At 39.5% G+C, this 27,222-nt stretch overlaps 1 protein-coding gene across 3 annotated transcripts in view; it reads left to right on the top strand.

Moving 5' to 3' along the window:
* HECTD2 (HECT domain E3 ubiquitin protein ligase 2) overlaps positions 1-27,222 on the top strand; it is a 106,312-nt gene that overhangs the window by 23,783 nt on the left and 55,307 nt on the right. The window lies entirely within an intron of this gene.

Raw genomic sequence — 27,222 nt, 5'->3', positions numbered from 1 at the left:
TGGCATCCCAGGGATAAAGCTGACTTGATTGTGGTGGATAAACTTTTTGATGTGCTTGCTGGATTTGGTTGGCCAGTATTTTACTGAGGATTTTTGCATCGATGTTCATCAGGGATATTGGCCTGAAATTTTTCTTTGTGGTGTCTCTGCGAGGGTTTGATATCAGGATGATGCTGGCCTTGTAAAATGACTTAGAGTGGAGTCCCCCTTTTTTTTACCATTTGGAACAGTTTCAGAAGAAATGGTACCAGTTCCTCTTTGTACCCCTGGTAGAATTCAGTGAGGAATCTGTCTGGTCCTGGGCTTTTTTTGTTTGGTAGGCTATTAATTACTGCTTCAATTTCAGAACTTGTTATTGGTCTATTCAGGGATTCAACTTCTTCCTAGTTCAGTCTTGGGAGGGTGTAAGTATCCAGGAATGTGTCCATTTCTTCTAGATTTTCTAGTTTATTTGCATAAAGATGTTTATAGTGTGCTGTGATGGTAGTTAGTGTTTCTGTGGGATCAGTGGTGATATCCCCTTTATCATTTTGCATTGTGTCTATTTTGATTCTTCTCTCTTTTCTTCTGTATTAGTCTGACTAGTGATCTAACTATTTTGTTAATGTTTTCAAAAAACCAGCTCCTGATTTCATTGATTTTTTTTTGAAGGGATTTTTGTGTCTCTGTCTCCTTCAGTTCTGCTCTGATCTTAGTTATTTCTTGTCTTCTGCTAGCTTTTGAATTTGTTTGCTCTTGCTTCTCTAGTTCGTTTAATTGTGATGTTAGGATGTTGATTTTAGATCTTTCCTGTTTTCTCCTTTGGGCAATTAGTGCTATAAATTTGCCTCTCAACACTGCTTTAGCTGTGACCCCAAGATTCTGGTACATTGTGTTCGTTCTCATTAGTTTCAAAGAACTTATTTATTTCTGCCTTAATTTTGTTATTTACCCAGCAGTCATTCAGGAGCAGGTTGTTCAGTTTCCATGTAGTTGTGAGATTTTGAATGAGTTTTTTAATCCTGAGTTCTAATTTGATTGCACTGTGGTCTGAGAGACTGTTTATGATTTCCATTATTTTGCATTTGCTGAGGAATGTTTTACTTCCAATTCTGTGGTCAATTTTAGAATAAGTGTTATGTGGTACTGAGAAGAATGTATATTTTGTGGATTTGGGGTGGGGAGTTCTGTAGATATCTATTAGGTATGCTTGGTCCAGAGCTGAGTTCAAGTCCTGAATATCCTTGTTAATTTTTTGTCTAATTGATCTGTCTAATACAGACAGTGGGGTGTTAAAGTCTTCCACTATTATCATGTGGGAGAGTCTCTTTGTAGGTCTCTAATAACTTGCTTTAAGAATGTGTATGCTTCTGTATTGGGTGGATATATATTTAGGATAGTTAGCACTTCTCGTTGCATTGATGCCTTTGCCATTGTGTAACGCCCTTCTTTGTCTTTTTTGGTCTTTGTTGGTTTAAAGTCTGTTTTATCAGAGTCTGGAATTGCAACTCTTGCTTTTTTTTTTTTTGCTTTCCATTTGTTTGGTAAATATTCCTCCATCCCTCTATTTTGAGCCTAGTCTTTGCACGTAAGATGGGTCTCCTGAATACAGCACACCCATGGGTCTGAACTCTTCATCCAATTTGCCAGTCTGTGTCTTTTAATTGGGGCATTTAGCTGGTTTGCAGCTGGTTAATATTGTTATGTGTAAATTTGATCCTGTCATTATGATGCTAGCTAGTTATTTTGCCCATTGATTGATGCAGTTTCTCCACAGTGTCAGTGTTCTTTACAATTTGGTATATTTTTTCAGTAGCTGCTGCCGATTTTTCCTTTCCATATTTAGTACTTCCTTCAGGTGCTCTTGTAAGACAGACCTGATGGTGACAATCTCTCAGCATTTGCTTGTCTGTAATGGATTTTATTTCTCCTTCACTTATGAAGCTTAATTTGGCTGGACATGAAATTCTGGGTTGAAATTTTGTTTCTTTAAAAACATTAAATATTGGCCCCCACTCTCTTCTGACTTGTAGGTTTCTGCAGAGAGATCTGCTGTTAGTCTGATGGGCTTCCCTTTGTGGGTAACTGAACCTTTCTCTCTGGCTGCCCTTAACATTTTTTCCTTCAACCTTGGTGAATCTGACAATTATGTGTCTTGGCATTGATCTTCTCAAGGAATATCTTTGTGGTATTCTGTGTATTTCCTGAATTTGAATGTTGGCCTGTCTTGCCAAATTGGGGAAGTTCTCCTGGAGAATATGAAGTGTATTTTCCAACTTGATTCCATTCTTCTTGTCACTTTCAGATACACCAGTCAAACATATGTTTGGTCTTTTCACGTAGTCCCATATTTCTTGGAAGCTTTGTTCATTCCTTTTCATTCTTTTTTCTCTAATCTTGTTTTTATGCTTTATCTTATTAAGTTGATCTTCAATCTCTGATATCCTTTCTTTGCCTTCGTTGATTTGGCTATTGATACTTGTGTATGCTTCATGAAGTGCTTGTGCTCTGTTTTTTAGCTCCATCAGGTCTTTTATGTTCTTCTCTAAACTGGTTTATTCTAGTTAGCAATTCCTCTAACCTTTTTTCAAGGTTCTTAGCTTCCTTGCATTGGGTTAGAACATGCTCCTTTAGCTCAGAAGAGTTTGTTATTACCCACCTTCTGAAGCCTACTTCTGTCAATTCATCAAACTCATTCTCCATCCAGTTTTGTTCCCTTGCTGGCAAGGAGTTTTCTTGCTGGTGAGGAGTTGTGACTCTTTGGAGGAGAAGAGGTGTTCTGGTTTTTAGAATTTTCAGTCTTTTTGCGCTGGTTTTTCCTCCTCTTCGTGGATATATCTACCTTTGGTCTTTGATGTTGGTGACCTTCAGATGGGGTTTTTGTGTGGACATCCTTTTTATTGATGTTGATGCTACTATTCCTTTCTGTTTGTTAGTTTCCTTCTAACAGTGAGGCTTCTCTGCTGCAGGTCTGCTGGAGTTTGCTGGAGGTTCACTCCAGACCCTGTTTGCCTCAGTATCAGCAGCAGAGGCTGTGGAACAGCAAAGATTGCTGCCTATTCTTTCCTCTCAAAGCTTCAGAGAGGCACCTGCCAGATGCCATCCCGAGCTCTCCTGTATGCAGTGTCTGTCGACCCCTGCTGGGAGGTGTCTCCCAGTCAGAAGGCACAGAGGTCAGGGACCCACTTGAGGAGGCAGTCTGTCCCTTATCAGACCTCAAGCACTATGCTGGGAGATCCACTGCTCTCTTCAGAGCTGGCAGGCAGTAACATTTAAGTCTGCTGAAATCCCCCACAACCACCCCTTCCCTCAGGTGCTCTGTACCAGGGAGATGAGAGTTTTATCTATAAGCCCCTGATTGGGCTACTGCCTTTCTTTCAAAGATGCCCTGCCCAGAGAGGAGGAATCTAGAGAGGCAGTCTGGCTACAACAGCTTTGCCCAGCTGAGGTTGGCTCCACCCAGTTTGAACTTCCTGGAGGCTTTGTTTACACTGTTAGGTGAAAATCGCCTACTTAAGACTCAGTAATGGTGGACATGCCTCCTCCAACCAAGCTTGAGCATCCCAGGTCAACTTCAGACTGCTGCGTTGGCAGCAAGCATTTCAAGCCACTAGATCTTAGCTTGTTGGGCTCTGTGGGGGTGGGATCTGCTAACTAGACCACTTGGCTCTCTGTCTTTAGCCCCCTTTCCAGGAGAGTGAACGGTTCTGTCTCGCTGGCATTCCAGGTGCCACTGGGGTATAGAAAAAAAAAAAAAAAAAACTCCCACAGCTAGCTCAGTTTCTGCCCAAATGGCCACCCAGTTTTGTGCTTGAAACCCAGGGCCCTGGTGGCATAGGCACCCGAGGGACTCTCCTGGTCTGTGGGTTGCAAAGACTGTGGGAAAAGCATAGTATCTGGCCAGAGTGTACCATTTCTCAGGGCACAGTTCCTCCTGGCTTCCCTTGGCTAGGGGAGAGAGTTCCCCTACCCTTTGTGGTGCTTCCCTGGTGAGGTGATGCCCCACCCTGCTTCGGCTCACCCGCTGTGGGCTGCACATACTGTCTAACCAGTCCCAATGAGATGAGTCATGTACCTCAGTTGGAAATGCAGAAATCACTACCTTCTGAGTTGATATCTCTGGGAGCTGCAGACTAGAGCTGCTCCTGTTTGGCCATCTTGCCAACCACTTCCTCCTCTTTCATTTTACAATGTCTAAACTGAGGCCTAGGGACTTTCAGTTGCCTACTAAAGTTAACAAATTTCACAACTCAGCCAGCAATAGGACCAGTCCCATACTTATTTAATTAAAAATTATTTATGGTATGGGTGGCAGCTCACACCTATAATCCCAGCACTTTGGGTGGCCAAGGCAGGCGGATCACCTGAGGTCGGGAGTTTGAGACCGGCCAGACCAACATGGAGAAACTCCGTCTCTATTAAAAATACAAAATTAGCCAGGCATGTTGGTGCATGCCTGTAATTCCAGCTTCTTGGGAGTCTGAGGCAGGAGAATCGCTTGAACCCAGGAGGTGGAGTTTGCAGTAAGCCAAGATCGCACCAATTCCACTCCAGCCTGGGTAACGAGCAGAAGTCCATCTCAAAAAAAATTATTTGTAATGAAACTCAAGGTATAGCATTTTGCAAGAATGTGTATCCAGCAGCAAACCTTTTTATGTCAGCACTTCTTCTGTAGCAGTAGAGGGATAAGGAAGGGAAACCCAGGTTCTTCCTCCTGAATATCCAGTCTCCATAAAGACTCTTACTTACCTCCAAAACTGCTGTTGCCATCTATGCTGGCTAACCAGGAACAGTTATCAATCTCCTAATCACGTGGCCAATTTAAAATGTCAGTCTTTGTTTTGGTGGCTGTAGTTGTAGAAAGCTTCATATTCCCAGTTTCCAACCAGAGTTGTGATGCCTATGAAAACAGTGAGCTCACAAAATTTGGCTAATAATTTCACACTCTTATATATAGTTATATTCTGATCTTCACATTTTTTAATATATTGGCAACCCCCACCACAGCCCTTATTCTTCTTACGTTGGCTTCTAGTGTTTTACTTAATGTTTCTAAGCAACCAACTAAAATTGGCAAGGGTATATTAAAAGAAAGGGAAAATGATTACTGCTTATCAGTTTAGCACAGTGTTCCTAAGTATTCACTGAATGAAAGTTAAATGATAGATTTTTCAATGATAAATATATTTTTGTTTTGTTCACTGTATTACAGTATTCTATATTGCAGAAAAGTTTGCACATAATAGAACAAAGATTTGCCTCTATTTATAATGTCATTTTGAGATTTAATTAGTCTCTCATCATCATACGTATTGATTTTCTCCTTTTGAATTATATTTTAATAACCATCTGTGAGAGCAGGCAGAAAGCCTGTCTCTGGAAACAATGCCTTGATATTCAGAGACTTGAGAACAGCTATGATCTGTTATTTTTCTTTTCTTAATAGCTGAATGTCACATCCTGTAGTTTGGTTTTCATTCACTAATCTGAGCAAAGGATTCTGCCTTTCTTTCTAATTCATATTCCATTAACATAGTGTGTTAAGATTCTGCATGACTCTTCAGTTTAAGTTACCTTTTCAATTAAAAATAAATCCAATCTGGGCTTCTGTTTTCTCACCTTGCCCTATAATCCTCTTGGTCTTGGAATTACTATTTCTCTTATGTAAGAATCTGCCCATTCTCAGGCTCTGCCAAAATCCAGTTCTCTTACTAATTCAGATTTCACTCGTCCATCTCAGCATGGTATTAATAAAATGAGTGGGTGTAAAACTGTATATATGTTCTGTGTGTGAATAAGTTAATTTATATTTGAATGAATCTGTTTGTATTTAATTGTAGGTGCTTATAGCCAGGTTGGAAAAAAGTGTGTGGGAAGGGATAAGAAAGGGTAAATAAGCCTGGTGAAGAGGAAGAAAAACTACAGAGGAACCACAAAAGATAATAGTAATACAACTGATGTTGAAGAGAGGAGATGACTATTATTTATATATTTTCTGCTGAGATGCCCTTTTCATTCCCTTCAATAAAGATTTCCAAGTATAATCTATAAGAAGTCATTTGTGGAGATATCTAATTTTGTCACTAGGTTTTTTTTAATTGTATTTTAGGTTTTGGGGTACATGTGAAGAACATACAAGATTGTTGCATAGGTACACACGTGGCAGTGTGATTTGCTGCCTTCCTCCCCTTCACCTATATCTGGCATTTCTCCCCATGTTATCTCTCCCCCACTCCCCACCCCCCGCTGTCCCCTCCCTTATTTCCCCCCAACAGACCCCAGTGTGTAGTGCTCCCCTCCCTGTGTCCATGTGTTCTTATTGTTCAACACCCGCCTATGAGTGAGAACATGTGGTGTTTCATTTTCTGTTCTTGTGTCAGTTTGCTGAGAATGATGGTTTCCAGGTTCATCCATGTCCCTACAAAGGACACGAACTCATCATTTTTGTTGGCTGCATAATATTCCATGGTGTATATGTACCACATTTTCCCTGTCCAGTCTATCATCGATGGGCATTTAGGTTGGTTCCAGGTCTTTGCTATTGTAAACTGTGCTGCAGTGAACATTCGTGTGCATGTGTCCTTATAGTAGAACGATTTATAATCCTTTCGATATATACCCAGCAATGGGATTGCTGGATCAAATGGAATTTCTATTTCTAGGTTCTTGAGGAATCACCACGCTGTCTCCCACAATGATTGAACTAATTTACACTCCCACCAACAGTGTAAAAGTGTTCCTGTTTCTCCACATCCTCTCCAGCATCTGTTGTCTCCAGATTTTTTAATGATCACCATTCTGACTGGCGTGAGATGGTATCTCAATGTAGTTTTGATTTGCATTTCTCTAATGACCAGTGATGATGAGCATTTTTTCATATGTTTGTTGGCCTCATATATGTCTTCTTTTGTAAAGTGTCTGTTCATATCCTTCGCCCACTTTTGAATGGGCTTGTTTTTTTCTTGTAAATCTGCTTTAGTTCATGGTAAATTCTGGATATCAGCCCTTTGTCAGATGGGTAAACTGCAAAAATTTTTTCCTATTCTGTTGGTGGCTGATTCACTCTAATGACTGTTTCTTTTGCCGTGCAGAAGCTGTAGAGTTTGATCAGGTCCCATTTGTCTATTTTGACTTTTGTTGCCAATGCTTTTGGTGTTTTGGTCATGAAGTCCTTGCCTACGCCTATGTCCTGAATGGTTTTGCCTAGGTTTTCTACTACGGACATTATGGTGTTAGATCTTATGTTTAAGTCTTTAATCCATCTGGAGTTAATTTTAGTGTAAGGTGTCAGGAAGGGGTCCAGTTTCTGCTTTCTGCATATGGCTAGCCAGTTTTCCCAACACCATTTATTAAACAGGGAATCCTTTCCCCATTGCTTGTTTTTATCAGATTTGTCAAAGATCGGATGGTTGTAGATATGTTGTGTTGCCTCCGACGCCTCTGTTCTGTTCCATTGGTCTATATCTCTGTTTTGGTACCAGTACCATGCTGTTTTGATTACTGTAGCCTTGTAGTAGAGTTTGATGTCCGGTAGTGTGATGCCTCCCACTTTGTTCTTTTTGCTTAGAATTGACTTGGCTATGTGGGCTCTCTTTTGGTTCCCTATGAAGTTTAAGGTGGTTTTTTCCAGTTCTGTGAAGAAGGTCATTGGTAGCTTGATGAGGATAGCATTGAATCTGTAAATTACTTTGGGCAGTATGGACATTTTCACGATACTGATTCTTCCTAACCATGAACATGGAATGTTTCTCCATCTGTTTGTGTCCTCTCTTATTTCGTTGAGCAGTGGTTTGTAGTTCTCCTTGAAGAGGTCCTTTACATTCCTTGTTAGTTGTATTCCTAGGTATTTTATTCTCTTTGTAGCAATTGTGAATGGCAGTTCGTTCTTGATTTGGCTCTCTTTAAGTCTGTTATTGGTGTATAGGAATGCTTATGATTTTTGCACATTGATTTTGTATCCTGAGACTTTGCTGAAGTTGCTTATCAGTTTCAGGAGATTTTGGGCTGAGATGATGGGGTCTTCTAGATATACAATCATGTCGTCTGCAAATAGAGACAATTTGACTTCCTCCTTTCCTAATTGAATACCCTTTATTTCTTTTTCTTGCCTGATTGCTCTGGCTAGAACTTCCAGTACTATATTGAATAGGAGTGGTGAGAGAGGGCATCCTTGTCTAGTGCCAGATTTCAAAGGGAATGCTTCCAGTTTTTGCCCATTCAGTATGATATTGGCTGTTGGTTTGTCATAAATAGCTTTTATTATTTTGAGATACATTCCATCGATACCTAGTTTATTGAGGGTTTTTAGCATAAAGGGCTGTTGAATTTTGTCAAAGGTCTTCCTGCATCAATTGAGATCATGATGTGGTTTTTGTCTTTGGTTCTGTTTATGTGGTGAATTACATTTATAGACTTGCGTATATTGAACCAGCCTTACATCCCCAGGATGAATCCTACTTGATCATGTGGATAAGCTTTTGGATGTGCTGTTGTAATCGCCTTGCCAGTATTTTATTGAAGATTTTTGCATCTTTGTTCATCATGGATATTGGCCTGAAGTTTTCTTTTCTTGTTGAGCCTCTGCCGGGTTTTGGTATCAGGATGATGTTGGTCTCATAAAATGGTTTGGGAAGGATTCCCTCTTTTTGGATTATTTGGAATAGTTTCAGCAGGAATGGTACCAGTTCCTCTTTGTATGTCTGGTAGAATTCGGCTCTGAACCCATCTGGACCTGGGCTTTTTTTGGGTGGTAGGCTCTTAATTGCTGCCTCAACTTCAGACCTTGTTATTGGTCTATTCAGGGTTTCGACTTCTTCCTGGTTTAGGCTTGGGAGGAGGCAAGTGTCCAGGAATTTATCCATTTCTTCCAGGTTTTCTAGTTTATGTGCATAGAGTTGTTTGTAATAATCTCTGATGATGGTTTGAATTTCTGTGGAATCTGTGGTGATATCCCCTATATCATTTTTTTATTGCATCTAATTGATTATTCTCTCTTTTCTTTTTTATTAATCTGGCTAGTAGTCTGTCTATTTTGTTGACCTTTTCGAAAAACCAGCTCCTGGATTTATTGATTTTTTGAAGGGTTTTTTGTGTCTCAATCTCTTTCAGTTCTGCTCTGATCTTAGTTATTTCTTGTCTTCTGCTAGGTTTTGAGTTTTTTTGATCTTGCTCCTCTAGCTCTTTCAATTTTGACAATAGGGTGTCAATCTTAGATCTCTCCTTGCTTCTCTTGTGGGCACTTATTGCTATATATTTTCCTCTAGAGACTGCTTTAAATGTGTCCCAGAGATTCTGGTATGTGGTGTCTTCATTCTCGTTGGTTTCGAAGAACATCTTTATTTCTGCCTTCATTTCATTGTTTATCCAGTCAACATTCAAGAGCCAGTTGTTCAGTTTCCATGAAGCTGTGTGGTTCTGAGTTAGTTTCTGAATTCTTTTTTTTTTTTTTATTGCATTTTAGGTTTTGGGGTACATGTGAAAAACATGCAAGGTTGTTGCGTAGGTGCATACGTGGCAGTATGATTTGCTGCCTCCCTCCCCTTCACCTATATCTGGCATTTCTCCCCATGCCATCCCTCCCCAACTCCCCACCCCGCTGCTGTCCCCCCTCCCGCCCAACAGACCCCCGTGTATAGTGCTTCCCTCCCTGTGTCCATGCGTTCTCCTTGTTCAACACCCTCCTATGAGTGAGAACATGTGGTGTTTGATTTTGTGTTAGTTTCTGAATTCTGAGTTCTAACTTGATTGCATTGTGGTCTGAGGGACTGTTTGTTATGGTTTCCATTCTTTTGCATTTTCTGAGGAGTGATTTACTTCCAATTATGTGGTCAATTTTAGAGTAGGTGTGATGTGGTGCTGAGAAGAATGTATATTCTGTGGATTTGGGGTGGAGAGTTCTGTAAATGTCTATTAGGTTGGCTTGTTTAAGGTCTGAGTTCAAGTCCTGGATGTCCTTGTTAATTTTCTGTCTGGTTGATCTGTCTAATCTTGACAATGGGGTGTTAAAGTCTCCCACTATTATTGTGTGGGAGTCTACATCTCTTTGTAAGGCATTAAGAACTTCCCTTATATATCTGGGTGCTCCTGTATTGGGTGCGTATATATTTAGGATCGTTAGCTCTTCTTGTTGCATTGATCCTTTTACCGTTATATAATGTCCTTCTTGGTCTCTTTTGTTCTTTGTTGCTTTGACGTCTATTTTATCAGAGATGAGAATTGCAACTCCTGCTTTTTTTTGCTCTCCATTTGCTTGGTAAATCTTCCTCCATCTCTTTATTTTGAGCCTTTGTGTATCCTTGCATGTGAGATGGGTTTCCTGCATACAGCACACTGATGGGTTTTGTCTTTTTATCCAATTTGCCAGTCTGTGTCTTTTGATTGGGGCATTTAGTCCATTTACATTTAGGGTTAATATTGTTATGTGTGAATTTGATCCTGCCATTATGATGCTAGCTGGCTGTTTTGCCCGTCAGTTGATGCAAATTCTTCATTGTGTTGATGCTCTTTACCATTTGGTATGTTTTTGGAGTGGCTGGTACTGATTGTTCCTTTCTATGTGTAGTGCCTCTTTCAGGAGCTCTTGTAAGGCAGGCTGGTGGTGATGAAATCTCTGAGTACTTGCTTGTTCACAAAGGATTTTATTTTTCCTTCACTTATGAAGCTTAGTTTGGCTGGATATGAAATTCTAGGTTGAAAGTTCTTTTCTTTAGGGATGTTGAATATCAGCCCCCACTCTCTTCTGGCCTGTAGGGTTTCTGCTGAGAGATCTGCTGTAAGTCTGATGGGCTTCCCTTTGTGGGTAACCCAACCTTTCTCTCTGGCTGCCCTTAGCATTTTCTCCTTCATTTCAACCCTGGTGAATCTGAAGATTATGTGCCTTGGGGTTGCTCTTATAGAGGAATATCTTTGTGGTGTTCTCTGTATTTCCTGGACTTGAATATTGGCCTGCCTTGCTAGGTTGGGGAAGTTTTCCTGGATAATATCCTAAACAGTATTTTCCAGCTTGGATTCATTCTCTTCGTCACATTCAGGTAACACCTATCAAACGTAGGTTAGGTCTTTTCACATAGTCCCTTATTTCTTGGAGACTTTGTTCATTCCTTTTTACCCTTTTTTCTCTAATCTTGCCTTCTCATTTGATTTCATTGAGTTGATCTTCGACCTCTGATATCCTTTCTTCTGCTTGGTCAGTTTGGCTTTGAAACTTGTGCATGCTTCACAAAGTTCTCGTGTTGTGTTTTTCAGCTCCATCAATTCATTTATATTCCTCTCTAAGTTGTCCATTCTTATTAGCATTTCCTCAAATCTTTTTTCAAGGTTCTTGGTTTCTTTGCATTCGGTTAGAACATGTTCTTTTAGTTCACAGAAGTTTCTTATTACCCACTTTCTGACGCCTGATTCTGTCATTTTATCACACTCATTCTCCATCCAGCCTTGTTCCCTTGCTGATGAGGAGTTGTGATCCTTTGTAGGAGGAGAAGTGTTCTGGTTTCAGGTGTTTTCATCCTTTTTGCGCTAGTTTCTTCCCATCTTTGTGGATTTATCCACCTGTGGTCTTTGTAGTTGCTGACTTTCAGATTGGGTCTCTGAGTGGACGTCTAGTTTACTGATGATGAAGTTATTTCTGTTGCTTAGTTTTCCTTCTAACAGTCTGGCCCCTCTGCTGTAGGACTGCTGAGGTTCACTCCACACCCTGCTTGCCTGGGGTTACCTGCAGCAGCTGCAGAACAGTAAGGGTTGCTACCAGTTTTTTCTTCTGCTATCTTTGTCCCAGAAGGATGCCCGCCAAATGTCAGTCTGATCTCTCCTTTATGAGGTGACTCTTTGGATATATGGGAGTCAGGGAGCTGCTTGAGGAGACAGTCTGTCCTTTATAGGAGCTCAAATGCTGAGCTGTGAGCTCCATTGTTCATTCAGAGCTGCTGGGCAGGTACGTTTACATCTGCCGCAGCTGAACTCATACACCCCTTTTTTTTCCCCAGGTGCTCTGTCCCAGGGTGTTAGGTCTTTATTTAGGAATTTCTGTTATGCTGCTGCCTTATTTTCAGGGCTGCCCTGTCTAGCAAGGAGGCAGGCTAGTCACTGTCTGCCTGCAGAGGCTTTGCTGAGTTGCTGTGGGCTCCGCCCAGCTGCCATGTGAACTTCTCTGCCGTCCCGTTTATATGGGTGTAGTTAGAACTGTCTTGGCAATGGTGGCCCGCCTCTGTAATGACGGACTCTCTCTGTAATGGCGGGTTGCCTCGGCAGTGGCGGGCTGCCTTGGCAATGGCGGACTGCCTCCGTAGTGGAGTGCCTCGGTAATGGTGGACGCCCCTCCCCCACAGAGCTGCACCATCCCAGGTTCAGCTGTGCTTGCTGTGAAGCTCTCAACCCAGAGCATTTCCAATTGCTGGGTTTTTTGTGTGCGTGTGTGTGGGTGGGACCAGCTGAGCCTGATCACCTGGTTCCCTGCCTCAGAGCCTTTTTTTTTTTCTTTTAGTTGAATGGTCGACTCTCTTGCCTGCTGAAAAGGTGCTGGGATCTGTGTACTTTCCCGTGCGGCGACCCACTGAGCTGGCTGAAACAGTGGCGCTGAGATTCGTGATGCCTTTTTTTTTTTGCCCGGGAATCTCCTGGCCTGGCTCCCTGTTTCAGTCCCCTTTTTTAATTAGATGAATGGGCGACTGTGGCTTCCTGGACCTCCACTCGCCAGACCCAGACAGTGTTTTTTACAGAGAACCACCACGCCAGGGTGCCAGCAAAACAGCCATGCCAGCCAAAACAGCCACATGGGCCAAAACAGCTGCGCTGGCAACCCGTGGGCCTCCTCCGCCTGGGATTCTCCTGGTCTGTGGGCAATAAAAATCCGTCTGGAAATGCGGTGTCCATTCACCCTCTGTGCTTTCACTGGGAGCTGCAATCCTGAGCTGCTCCTAAGTGGCCATCTTACAAGTACCTCTGTCACTGGGTTTTTTCTTGGGTGCTGGTGAGGCACAGCTCCCCCAAGAGAATGCTGTGGGTTCTTGGTCTCCAGCCTCTTAAAGAATAAGCAATGGGACCACTGCAGGTGCACTGTAGGCTCATAAAAGTAAATATTGGACCCAAGAAGTGTTGCAGAAAGGTGATTTTATTTAGGTAGAGAAAAGAGAAGAAGAGAAAGACTTCCATGAAGAGCATGGAAGGGGATTCCAGAGAGGAAATCCCAGAGGGGAAAGGCAGCACCCACCATGTGGGAGGGGATTCCAGAGAGCTGGAAATCTGGTGTGGGAGAAGGAGCAGGGGAATTCATCCTGGGAGAAATTTCCACCTTCCGCAAGATGCTGGGCCAATGAAATTAGTTTCTTAGAACTTCTGCTGGAGTGATTGACTTTTAGTTTCTTCCCGTGCCCACAAAATTCAAACATAAACCATTAAATCTCCTGGATGGATAGAGATGGTTGGGGAGCATGCTGCCGGGAAATTCTTGCCCTTAAAACTACACCCCCTCATGGATCCGGAAAGAGAACACATTCCCTCAATTTCACTTACTTATAAACTGAACCTCTGTCCAATTTGTGTTTATAGTACAAATTACTAGAAATTAGGTATTTCCATAATTAATGAAGGATATAAAATTAACCATAAAACTGAAGTATATTTAATAAACTGTTCTATATCATCAGAAACCATGGAATAGTGTTTCTCAGTATGGTGTGCAGACTAGCAGCATCAGCATCACCTGGGAACATGTTAGAAATGAAAATTCTTCCCAAGGAAATGGGAGGCTATGGGCGCAGTTTCAGCAGACTTAAATGTTACTGCCTGCCAGCTCTAAAGAGAGCAGTGGATCTCCCAGCACAATGCTTGAGCTCTGATAAGGGAAACTGCCTCCTCAAGTGGGTCTCTGACCTCCGTGCCTTCTTACTGGGAGACACTTCCCAGCAGGGGTCGACAGACACCTCATACAGGAGACCTTGGGATGGCATCTGGCAGGTACCTCTCTGAAGCTTTGAGAGGAAGGAACAGGCAGCAATCTTTGCTGTTCTGCAGCCTCTGCTGCTGATACTAAGGCAAACGGGGTCTGGAGTGAACCTCCAGCAAACTCCAGCAGACCTGCAGCAGAGAGGCCTCACTGTTAGAAGGAAAGCTAACAAAAAGAAACAGAAAGAAACAGCATCAATGCCACTTTTCCTCCAAAGGATCAGAAGTTCTTCCCAGCAAGGAAACAAAACTGGACGAAGATTGAGTTTGACAGATTAACAGAAGTAGCCTTCAGAAGGTGGGTAATAACAAACTCTTCCGAGCTAAAGGAGCATGTTCTAACCCAATGCAAGGAAACTAATAACCTTGAGAAAAGGTTAGAGAAATTGCTAACTAGAATAACCAGTTTAGAGAAGAGCATAAATGACCCGCTGGAGCTGAAAAACACAGCATGATAGCTTTGTGAAGCATACACAAGTATCAATACCTGAATCAATCAAGCGGAAGAAGTAATATCAGAGATTGGTGATCAACTTAATGAAATAAAGCCTAAAGAGGAGATTAGAAAAAGAAGAATGAAAAGAAATGAACAAAGCCCCCAAGAAATATGGGTCTATTTAAAAAGACCAAACATACGTTTGATTGGTGTACCTGAAAGTGATGGGGAGAATGGAACCAAGTTGGAAAACACCCTTCATGATATTATCCAGGAGAAATTCCCCAACCTAGCAAGACAAGCCAACATTCAAATTCAGGAAATAGAGAAAACACCACAAAGATACTCCTCGAGAAGAGCAACCCCAAGACACATGATCGTCAGATTCACCAAGGTTGAAATGAAGGAAAAAATGTTAAGGGCAGCCAGAGAGAACGATCAGGTTACCCACAAAGGGAAGCCCATCAGACTAACAGCAGATCTCTCTGCAGAAACCCTACAAGCCAGAAGAGAGTGGGGGCAGTATTCAACATTCTTGAAGAACAGAATTTCATATCTAGCCAAACTAAGCTTCATAAGCGAAGGAGAAATAAAATCCATTACAGACAAGTAAATGCTGAGAGATTTCATCACCACCAGGCCTGCCTTACAGGAGCTCCTGAAGGAAACACTAAATATGGAAAGGAAAAACCAGTACCAGCCACTGCAAAAATACACCAAATTGTAAAGAACATCGACACTGAAGAAACTGCATCAACTAGTAGCCAAATAACTAGCTAGCATCATAATGACAGGATCAGATTCACACATAACAATATTAACCTTAACTGTAAACTGCCTAAATGCCCCCAGTTAAAAGACACAGACTGGATTTCCGCCAAGATGGCCAAATACAAACAGCTCCAGAGTGCAGTTCCCAGTGAGAGCAATGCAGAAAGCAAGCGATCTCTGCATTTCCAACCAAGGTACCAGGTTCATTTCAATGGGACTGGTTGGACAATGGGTGTAGCCCAAGGAGGGCAAACCAAAGCAGGGCAGGGCAGTGCCCCACCCAGGAAGTGCAACTGGACGGAGGGTCGGGGACTCTTCCCCTCTGGTACTCTGGTTCAGATACTGCACTTTTCCCATGGCCTTTGCAACCTACAGAAAAGGAGATTGCTGCCAGGCTGAAAAGCTCTGTGAGTTACTAGCACAGATCTGAGCAGCAGCTGCGGCTGGTATTGCGGGTTGTTGGCACAGATCAGGGCAGATGATTTGACTAGCATCGAGACAGCCTGCAGGACAGAACTTCCCGCTCCCCAGAAAGAGGGAGGTGAAAGCAGTAGACAGGTGATACAGCTTGTTGGATCCCACCTCCACTAAGACCAGCAAACTGAAGCCCTCTTTCTTGAGAGTTTTGCAGCCAGCACATCAGTTCAAGCTTGAACCGGGATGATCAAGCTAGGAAGGGGGAAGAGCATCTGCCATAACTGATCTTACCTGTGTAAACAAAAGCCAGAGGAAGCTTACATGGCAGTTGGACTGAGCCCATGGCAGGCCAGCAGCACCTCTGCAGGCAGACAAGGGACAGCCTGCCTCTTCAAGTAACTCCTTGACCCCTGCATAACCAAAAAGACGCCACATACAGGAGAGATCTAGCTGACAACTGTCAGGTACCCTTCTGGGATGAAGCTACCAAAGGAAAGGTTAGGCAGCAATACTTGCTGTTCTGCAGCCCCCATGGGTGATTCCCAGGCAAGCAAGGTCTGGAGTGGACCTCCAGCAGTCCTATAGCCAAGGGGCCTAACTGTTAGAAGGAAAACTAAAAAACGAAAAGAAATAGCTTCAACATCAGCAGAAAGGATGTCCACTCAGAGACCCCATTAGAAATCACCAACTTCAAAGATCAAAGGTAGATAAATCCATGACGATGGGAAGAAACCAGTTCAAAAGGATGAAATCATCAAAGACCAGAATGCCTCTCCTCCAAGGGATCACAACTCTTCACCAGTAAGGGAACAAAACAGGATGGAGAATGAGTTTGATGAATTGACAGAAGCCGCCTTCAGAAGATGGGTAATAAACTTCTCTGAGCTAAAGGAACATATTCTAACCCAACACAAAGAAACCAAAAACCTTGAAAAAAAGGTTAGACGGAATGCTAACTAGAATAATGAGCTTAGAGAAGAACATAAATGACTTGATGGAGCTGAAAACACAGCATGAGAACTTTGTGAAGCATACACAAGTTTCAATAGCCAAATCGATCAAGCAGAAGAAAGGATATCAGAGATTGAAGATCAACTCAATGAAATAAAATGAGAAGGCAAGATTAGAGAAAAAAGAGTGAAAAGAAATGAACAGGGCATCCAAGAAATAGGGGATTATGTGAAAAGACCTAATCTATGCTTGATTGGTATATCTGAATATGATGGGGAGAATGAATCCAAGCTGGAGAACACTTAAGAATATTATCCAGGATAACTTCCCCAGCCTAGCAAGGCAAGGCCAACATCCAAATCCAAGAAATACAGAGAACACCATAAAGATAATCCTCAAGAAGAGCAACCCCAAGACACATAATCATCAGATTCACCAGGGTTGAAATGAAGGAAAAAATGCTAAGGGCAGCCAGAGAGAAAGGTCGGGTTACCCATAAAGGGAAGCCCCTCAGACTCACAGCAGATCTCTTGGCAGAAATCCTACAAGCCAGAAGAGAGTGGGGGCCAATATTCAACATCCTTAAAGAAAAGAACTTTGAACCCAGAATTTCATATCCAGCCAAACTAAGCTTCATAAATGAAGGAGAAATAAAATCCTTTACAGACAAGCAGTTGCTGAGATATTTCATCACCACTAGACCTACCTTACAAGAGCTCCTGACAGAAGCACTAAACATGGAAAGGAATAACCAGTACCAGCCACTGCAAAAATGTACCAGATGGTAAAGACCAAAGGCGCAATGAAGAAACTAAGTCAACTAACGGGTGAAACAACTAGCCAGTAACAAAATAGCAGGATCAAATTCACACAACAATATTAACATTAAATGTAAACAGTGTAAATGCACCAATCAAAAGACACAGACAGACTGGCAAACTGGATACAAAGTCAAGATCCATCAGTGTACTGTATTCAGGAGACCCATGTCACATGCAGAGACACACATAGACTCAAAATAAAAGGATGGAAGAAGATTTACCAAGCAAATGGAGAGCAAAAAAGAGCAGGGGTTGCAATCCTAGTCTCTGATAAAACGGACTTTAAACCAACAAAGATCAAAAGAGACAAGGGCATTACATAATGGTAAAAGGATCAATGCAACAAGAAGAGCTAAGTATCCTAAATATATATGCACCCAATACAGGAGCACCCAGATACATAAAGCAAGTTCTTAACAACCTACAAAGAGACTTAGACTCCCACACAATAATAGTGGGAGACTTTAACACTCCACTGTCAATATTAGACAGATCAATGAGATAGAAAATCAACAAGGATATCCAGGACTTGAACTCACATCTGGACCAAGCAAAGCTAATAGATATCTACAGAACTCTCCACCCTAAATCCACAGAATATACTTTCTTCTCAGCTCCAGTTAACACTTATTTTAAAATTGAATAACATGCTCCTGAATGACTACTGGGTAAATAACAAAATTAAGGCAGAAATAAATAAGTTCTTTGAAACAAATGAGAATGAAGATGCAACATACCAGAATCTTGGGGACACAGCTAAAGCATTGTTTAGAAGGAAATTCATAGCACTAAATGCCCACAGGAGAAAGTGGAAAAGATCTAAAATCAACACCCTAACATCACAATTAAAATAACTAGAGAAGCAAGAGCAAACAAATTTAAAGACTAGCAGAAGACAAGAAATAATTAAGATCAGAGCAGAACTGAAGAAGATAGAGACATGAAAAACCCTTGAAAAAAATCAGTGAATCTGGGAACTGGTTTTTTGAAAACATTAACAAAATAGACTGCTAACCAGACTAAGAGAAAAGAGAGAAGAATCAAATAGACATGATACAAAATGATAAAGGGGATATCACCACTGATCCCACAGAAATACAAACTGCCATCACCACATATTATAAATATCTCTATGCCAATATACTAGAAAATCTAGAAGAAATGGATAAATTCCTGGACACATACACCCTCCCAAGACTAAACCTGGAGAAGCGAATCCCGGAATAGACCAATAACAAGTTTTGAAATTGAAGCAGTAATTCACACCCTACCAACCAAGAAAAGCCCAGGACCAGTCAGATTCACAGCCATATTCTACCAGAGGCACAAAAGGAAACTGGTACCATTCCTTCTGGAACTGTTCCAAACAATAAAGTTGCTTATCAGCTTAAGGAGGGACTTAAGAAAAAAAGAGGGACTACTCCCTAACTCATTTTGTGAGGGCAACATCATCCTTATACCGAAACCTGGCAGAGACACAAGAAAGAAAGAAAATTCAAGGCCAGTATCCCTGATGAACATCGATGCAAAAATCTTCAATAAAATACTGGTAAACCGAATTCAGCACCACACCAAAAAGCTTATCCACCATGATCAAGTTGTCTCCATCCCTGGGATGCATGGCTGGATCAACATACACAAATCAATAGACATAATCCATCACATAAACAGAACCAATGATTATTAAACAAAACGATATGATTATCTCTGTAGATGCAGTAAGACCTTCAATAAAATTCAACACTTCTTCATGCTAAAAACTGTCAATAAACTAGGTACTTATGGAACATTTCTCAAAACAATAAGAGCTATTTATGACAAACCCACAGCCACTATCATAGTGAATGGGCAAAAGCTGGAAAAATTCTCTTTGAAAACCAGCACAAGACAAGGATGCCCTCTCTCACCACTCGGTTTCAACATAGTATTAGAAGTTCCAGCCAGGGCAATCAGGAAAGAGAAAGAAATAAGGAATATTCAAATAGGAAGAAAAGATGTCAAATTGTCTCTGTTTGCAGATGACATGATTGTATATTTAGAATACATTGTCATCTCAGCCCAGAATCTTCTTAGCTCATGATAAGCAACTTCAGCAAAGTCTCAGGATACAAAATTAATGTGCAGAAATCACAAGTATTCCTATATACTAATAGTAGACAAACAGAGAGCCAAATCATGAGTGAACTCCCATTCACAATTGCTACAAAATGAATAAAATATTTAGGAATACAGCTTACAAGGGATGTGAAGGACCTCTTCAAGGAGAACTACAAATCACTGCTCAAGGAAATAAGAAAGGACACAAATGGGAAAACATTCCATGCTCATGGATAGGAAGAATCAATAACATGAAAATTGCCATACTGCCCAAAGTAATTTATAGATTCAGTCCTATCCCCATCAAGCTACCATTGACTTTCTTCACAGAATTAGAAAAAACTACTTTAAATTTCATGTAGAACCAAAAGGTAGCCCAGATAGCCAATACAATCCTAAGCAAAGGGAACAAAGATGGAGGCATCACACCACCTGACTTCTGACTATACTGCAAGGCTGCAGTAACCAAAACAGCATGGTACTGGTACCAAAACAGATATATAGACCATTGGAATAGAACAGAGGCCTCAGAAATAACACCACACATCTGCAACCATCTGATCTTCAACAAACCTGACAAAAACAAGTAATGGAAAGAAGTTTTTCTATTTAATAAATGCTGTTGGAAAAACTGGCTAGCCAAATGCAGGAAACTGAATCTGGACCACTTTCTTACACCTTCTACAAAAATTAAGATGGATTAAATACTTAAGCATAAGACCTAAAACCATAAAAACCCCAGAAGAAAACCTAGGCAATATCATTCAGGACATAGACATGGGCAAAGACTTCATGACTGAAATACCAAAAGCAGTGGCCAACAAAAGCCAAAATAGACAAATGGATCAAATTAAACTAAAGAGCTTCTTCAAAGCAAAAGAAACTATTATCAAATTGAACAGGCATCCTACAGATTGGGAGAAAAATTTAATCTATCCGTCTGAAAAAGGGCTAATATCCATAATCTACAAGGAATTTAAACATATTTACAAGAAAAAAGAAATCTCATTAAAAAATGGGTGGAGGATGTGAACAGATACTTTTCAAAAGAAGGCATTTATGGGACAAACAAACATGAAAAAGTGACCATCGTCACTGGTCATCAGAGAAATGCAAATCAAAACCACAATGAGATACCATTTCATGCCAGTTAGAATGCGATCATTAAAAAATCCGGAAACAACAAATGCTGGAGAGGATGTGGAGAAATAGGAGTGCTTTTACACTGTTTTTTACACTGGAAGACAGTGTGTCAGTTCCTCAAGGATCTAGAGCCAGATGTACCATTTGACCCAGCAATCCTATTACTGGGTATATACCCAAACGATTATAAATCTTTCTACTATAAAGACACATGCACATGTATATTTATTGCAGCACTGTTCACAATAGCAAATATTTGGAACCAACCCAAATGCCCATCAATGATAGACTGGATAAAGAAAATGTGGCACATATATACCATGGAATACTATGCAGCCTTAAGAAAGGTTGGGTTCATGTCCTTTGCAGGGACATGGATGAAGCTGGAAACCATCATTCTCAGCAAACTAACATAGGAACAGAAAACCAAACACCGCATGTTCTCACTCATAAGTGGGAGTTGAACAATGAGACACAGGGAGGGGAACATCACACACTGGGGCCTCTTGTGGGGTAGTGGGCTAAGGGAGAGATAGCATTAGGAGAAATACTTAATGTAGGTGACACATTGATGCATGTAGCGAACCACCATGGCACGTGTATACCTATGTAAGAAACCTGTACCTTCTGCACATTTATCTTAGAACTTTAGTCATAAAAAAAATACAAATTCTTGTGCCCCACTCCAGACCTACTGAATTACAAACTTTGGGGAGGGCCCAGTAGTCTCTGTTTTAAAGTTTTAACAAGCTCTGCAGGTTATTCTGATTTACAGTAAAGTTTGGAAACCATTGCTGTTGTATAAAAAATTAGCATGTGTATGCTATCTTCTAATATGGAAGTTTAAAATATTTTCCAACACTAAGGAAATTTATCTTTGCTTATTACTGTGGATGATAGAGCCAAGGGTAGATGCTTGAATACAAGCGCAGGTAAAGAAGGTAGGAAGACCTTATTAGCTATGTTACTTCTGTGACAACTGATATGGCTGTGTTTGCATAGTTGAAAATATATCCTGATTACATTAGAGTATAGCAATTCTATATATGTATATTTCATTGTAGAACTTAAAATCTGTAAGATTAATCGTTCTGTTGATTTAGAAGTGTTAATACTTGAGAAAATACTACAATCAAAGTAAAAAGCTTAGTAGATGGGCTCAACCACAGAATGGAGGGGACAGGAACCAATGAAATGGAAGACAGCAATAGAAATTATTCAGTCTTAACAATAGAAAATAGATGAAATATCAACAGAGTCTCAGGGACCTCTGATACTATAACAAAAGGTGTTATATTCCTATTATCAGAGTCCCAGAATGAGAGGAAAAGACAGTAGGACTGCAAACATAACCCAATAATTACTGAACATTTCCTACATTTGGTGAAAGACATAAGCCTGCAGATTCAAGAAGCTAAACAAACTTCATTCAGAAGAAATCCACAGCAAGAAACATCATAATTAAACCTGTCAAAACTGAAGACCAACAAAAAGATGTTGAAAGCAGCCAGGAAAAATTGACACATTAGAATGCTGTCATTTGAGTATTTGTCCCCACCAAAATTCATGTTGAAATGTAATCCCCAGTGTAGCAGTATTGAGAGGTGGGACCTTTAAGAGGTAATTGAGTCATGAGGGCTCTGCTCTTATGAATAGATTAATTCATTCATGTGTTGATGGAATCATGGGTTATCATGGGAATAAGATTGTTGACTTTATAAAAAGAGGAAAAGAGCTATGAGCCAGCACACTCAGCCCCCTCACCATGTGATGCCCTGCACCACCTCAGGACTCTGCAGAGTCCCTATTAGCAAAAAGGCCCTCACCAGATGCAGCCCCTCAAAAAAACCATTTAAATAACAGATTTCTCTTCAGTATCCATGGAGGCCACCAGAAGGATATGCTACTGGATTTTTCAAATGCTAAAAGGACTATCAATGCAGAATCCTATACCTGATGAAAATATTTTTCAGAAATGAAGGGAAGGGAAATCAAGACATTTTCAGATGAAGAAAAACTAAGAATTTGTTGCCATTAGATTTACTCTAAAAGAATAAAGAAGTTCTGTAAACAGAAAGGAAACAAAAAAAGAAGGAACCTTGAGATGTCAGGAAAGAGGAAAGAAAGTGATGAACAAAAGTATAGATAAATACAATAGACTTTCCTTCTCCTCTATTGTTTTCTAAATTATATTTGGTAGTTGAAACAAAAATTGTAACGCTGGTGTGGTTCTAAATGTATGTAAAGGAAATACTTACGAAAATTATGACTGAGCACAGCAACTTACACCTGTAATCCCAGTGCTTTGGGAGGTCAAGACAGGAGGATGGCTTGAGGACAAGAGTTTGAGACCAGCCTAGGGAACATAGCGAGACTCTGTCTCTACAAAAAAATTAAAAATTAGACATGTTGGTGCATGCCTGTAGTCCTAGCTACTCAGAAGGCTGACATGGGAAGATCACTTGAGTCCAGGCATTTGAGGCTGCAGTTAGCTATGGTCACACCACCACACCCCATCCTCAGTGAAAGAGCAAGACCTTGTCACACACACAAAAAGAAAATTATAAACAGGGGTAGGCAAAGGAGGTAGGATTTCTATACTTCATTCCAGCTAGTAAAATGATATGAGTAGCCTATGATAAATCGTATATCTATAAGGTAATATCTAGAGAAACCTCTCAGAAACACTATATATAAATCAAAAGAGAATTCTGAAACATTTTTAACATGCAATGGCCAGAAAAGTAACAGAAGTGATAAACAGAGAGAAAAGAAAATAAAATCACAGACTTAAGATCTACCTTATCAAAAATTACATTAAATGTAAATAGTCTAAATAAAAGATACTGTCAGAGTAAACAAAAAATATGACCCAACTGTATTCTATTTATAATAAATTCACTTCAAATGTAACAGTATAAGCAGGTTGGAAGCAAATGGATAGAGGAAGAAATATGCAAACATCAGTCAAAGGAAACAGAAATGATTATATTAGTTTCAGATAAAGTGGGCTTAGAACAAATTAAATTCATGGAGACACGTGAGGAACATTATGTAATGATATAAGGGATAATCACCCAAAAATATATAGTGATTTCAAATGCATACACGCCAAACAGCAGAGATATAAAAGATGCAGAGAAAATACCTGAAAGCAGAAACAGAAAAATCCACAATTAGGTATTGAAGTCTCCAACTCTAAGTATATATTTGATGAAACTAGATAGAAAATCAACAAGTATATAGAAGAACTCAGTGCCACTATCAACCAACAGGATCTAATCCTCATTTATAGCACGCTCTGCCCAACAACAGAATACACATGGCATTTCAAGTGCCAATGGGACTGATTATATTCTGGGCCATAAAACAACTCTGAAATTTTAAAGAGTTGAAATAATGCAAAGTATGTTTTCTGACTGTAATCATATTAGAAATCAGTAACAGAAAATAACAGGAGCATCTCCAAAATTCTTGGAAATTCAAATTAATTTCAAAGATAAAGTCTCAAGGGAAATTAAAAAATGGATTGGATGGAATGAAAATGAAAATATGATAAAATATATCAAAATTTTGTGGGATACCACTATAACAGTGCTGAGAGGGAAATTTATGGCAGTCATGCATATATTGGAAAAGGAGGGAAGTTTCAAAACGAAGATCTAAGCCTTTAGCTCATGGACCTAGGAAAAGAAGAGAAAATCAGCCCAAAGCAAGCAGGAAGGAGGAAATATAAAGATAAAATCAGTCAAATTGAAAACAAAAAAAATTGAGAAAAATCAATAAAACTAAGAGATGGTTCTTTGTTAAGATCAATAAAATTGACAAACCTCTAGGAAGACTGACAAAAACATAGATTATCAGTATCATAAATGAAATAGGAGATATTACAACAGACCCTGTAAACATCAAAAAAGATAAGGAAATACTACAAACAATTCTACACACATAAATTTCAGATGAAATGGACCAATTCCTCAAAAAACAAAAGCTATTGCATCTCTAGTTTGAAATAGTTCATTTGAATAGTTCTATAACCACTAAGAAAATTGTTTCTAGTTTTAAAACTTTAAAAAAGGAATATTCACATCCGGATGGTTTCACAGGAGAATTCTACCAAATGCTTAAAGAATTAACACCATTTTTGTGCAGTCTCTACCAGAAAATAGATGAGAAGGGAACACTTCCTATTTTATTTTACAAACTGGTATTACACTTATTACAAAACCAAACAAAGATAGTTAAAAAAAAAGAAAAAGAAAGAAAATTACAGATCAACATCCCTCAGGAATATAGATGGCAGAAATCCTTAACAAAATATTAGCAAATAAAATTCAGCGATATATGAAAAGTTACACATCATGACTGAAAGGTCATTCCAGGCAATTAATGTAATCCACCATACTAACATGCTTGGGAGGGATTCCATGCAGTAAAATCATTTGACAAAATCCAACACCTGTTCATGATGAAAAAATTAAAACTCCCAGAAAAATAAGAAAAGAGAATATTTTCCTTTACTTGATAAACAGCATCTAGAAAAATCCTGCAGTTAACATTTTCTATAATTGTGAAAAGACTGAATGCTTTTACCTTAAGGTCAGGAACAAGGCAAGGATGTCTGCTCTTAGCACTCTTATTCAACATACTAAGAATCAAAGGGAGTACCCTTATATTGATAAAGCTTACCCTTTTTCTTAATGGCTGGACTTAGTGCTTTCCCTTTTAAGAGTGGGAATAATGCAAGTATGTTTGCTCTTACTCTTATTCAACTCAGTGCTGTAAATTCTAGCCAATACAAGAAGGCAAGAAGAATTTTTTTAAAATGTAGATTAGAAAATAAGAAATAAGACTGTCCCTGTTTGCAGATTACATGACTGTCTATGAAAAAAAAATCCCATAAAATCTCCCAAAAAAAACGTTCCTAGAATTAATAAGTGAGTTCAGTAAGGTTGAAGAATACAAGATAAACACAAAATCAGTTATATTTCTTTATGTTAACAGTGAACACGTGGACACTAAAATAAAAATGCATGTCATTTGTAATGACTTAAAAAGCAAAAGTTTTAAATCTAGCAAACATTACAGAATATGTATGCTTAGAATTATACCATGCTGATGAAAGAAATCAAGATGTAAGTAAGTGCAAAGGCATACTGTGTTCATGGATTAGAACACTTATTGTAGTAAAGATGCCAGTTCTCCCCAAATTCATACACAAATTTCATGCAATTCCTGTGAAAATTCCCATAAGTTTTTTTGTTTGTTTTTGTTGATATAGATAAGATTGTTTTCACATTTACTTGGAAAGGCAGAAGAACTAGAATGGCTAAAACTGTTCTTTTAGAGAATAGAGTTAAAAGAATCAGTCTACCTGATTTTTGTTATATAGCTACAATAATCATACTGAGATACTAGTGGAGGGAGAGATACAAGGATTGGTAGAACAGAATAGAGGGCCCAGAAATAGATCCACACAAATATGCCCAGTTGTAATTTGACAAAAGTGCAAACGCAATTCAGTGGAGGAAAACTAGCCTTTTTAATAAATGGTGCCAGAGTGATTGGATATCTATAGACAAAAAATAATAAACATTAACCTGAAACTCACACCTTAATACAAATATTAAGTTAAAATAGGTAATTGACTTAAATGTAAAATGATTGGACTTTTAGAAAAAAAATAAAACCATAGGTAAAAAATCTTTGGCCTCTAGGGCTAGAAAAGAGTTCTTAAAACTTGACACCAAAAATATATTCCATAAAAGAAAAATTTATAAATTTGTCTTCATCATAACTTAACCGTTTTGCTCTGAGAAAGACCCTGTGCAGAGGATGAAAAGACAGGCTACAAAGTGGGAGAAAATATATGCAAACTATTTATATATGTCAAGGAACTATTATCTAGACTATATAAGGAACTTTCAGTACTTAACAGCAAAAAAGTAAGTAATCCAGTTAAAACACAGGCAAAAGATGTAAAGAGACATTTCACTGAAGAGGATATATGGGTGAAAACTAAGCACATTAAAAGATGTTCAACATGATTAACCATTAGGAAAATGAAAATTAAAATCACACAGTAATATTACGCAACTGTAAAAAAATAGTGACAACACCAAATGCTGGTGAGGATATAGAGAAACTGGATCACTAATATATTGCTGGTAGGAATGTAAAATGATACAACCGCTCTGGAAAACAAGTTTGGCAGTCTGTTAAAAAACTAAACATGTAACTGCCATACATTTACCTCAAAGAAATGAAGACTTGTTTCACCCAATAACCTCTACACAAATGTTTCTAGCAGCTTTATTTACAATAACCTAAAAACAGATGTCCTTCAATGGTTGAATAGTTACATAAGCCATGGTACACCCATATAGTGGAATACTATTAATAAAAAGGAATGAACTATCTGTATATGCAACAACTTGGATGAATCTCCAGAAAATTATGCTGAGTAAAACAAAACCAATATGAAAAGGTTACACAGGTGTGATTTCTTTCATATAACATTCTTGAAATGACAAAATTATATAAACAGAATAATCTAATGTTTCAGATACTTTTCTGTTTTCAGAAATCAAAATTATAAGACTTAGAGAGGACATAAGTGCATATACAGTCATGATGTTTCAGTCAAGGATGGACCACGTATATGACAGT

This window comes from Aotus nancymaae, unplaced genomic scaffold, assembly GCF_030222135.1.
Source record: "Aotus nancymaae isolate 86718 unplaced genomic scaffold, 86718_ANA_hifiasm-v0.15.2.pri h1tg000010l, whole genome shotgun sequence".
In the NCBI taxonomy this organism is placed as follows: domain Eukaryota; kingdom Metazoa; phylum Chordata; class Mammalia; order Primates; family Aotidae; genus Aotus; species Aotus nancymaae.
The sequence above is the reverse complement of the archived record's forward strand: the minus strand, read 5'-3'. Positions and strand labels throughout refer to the sequence as shown.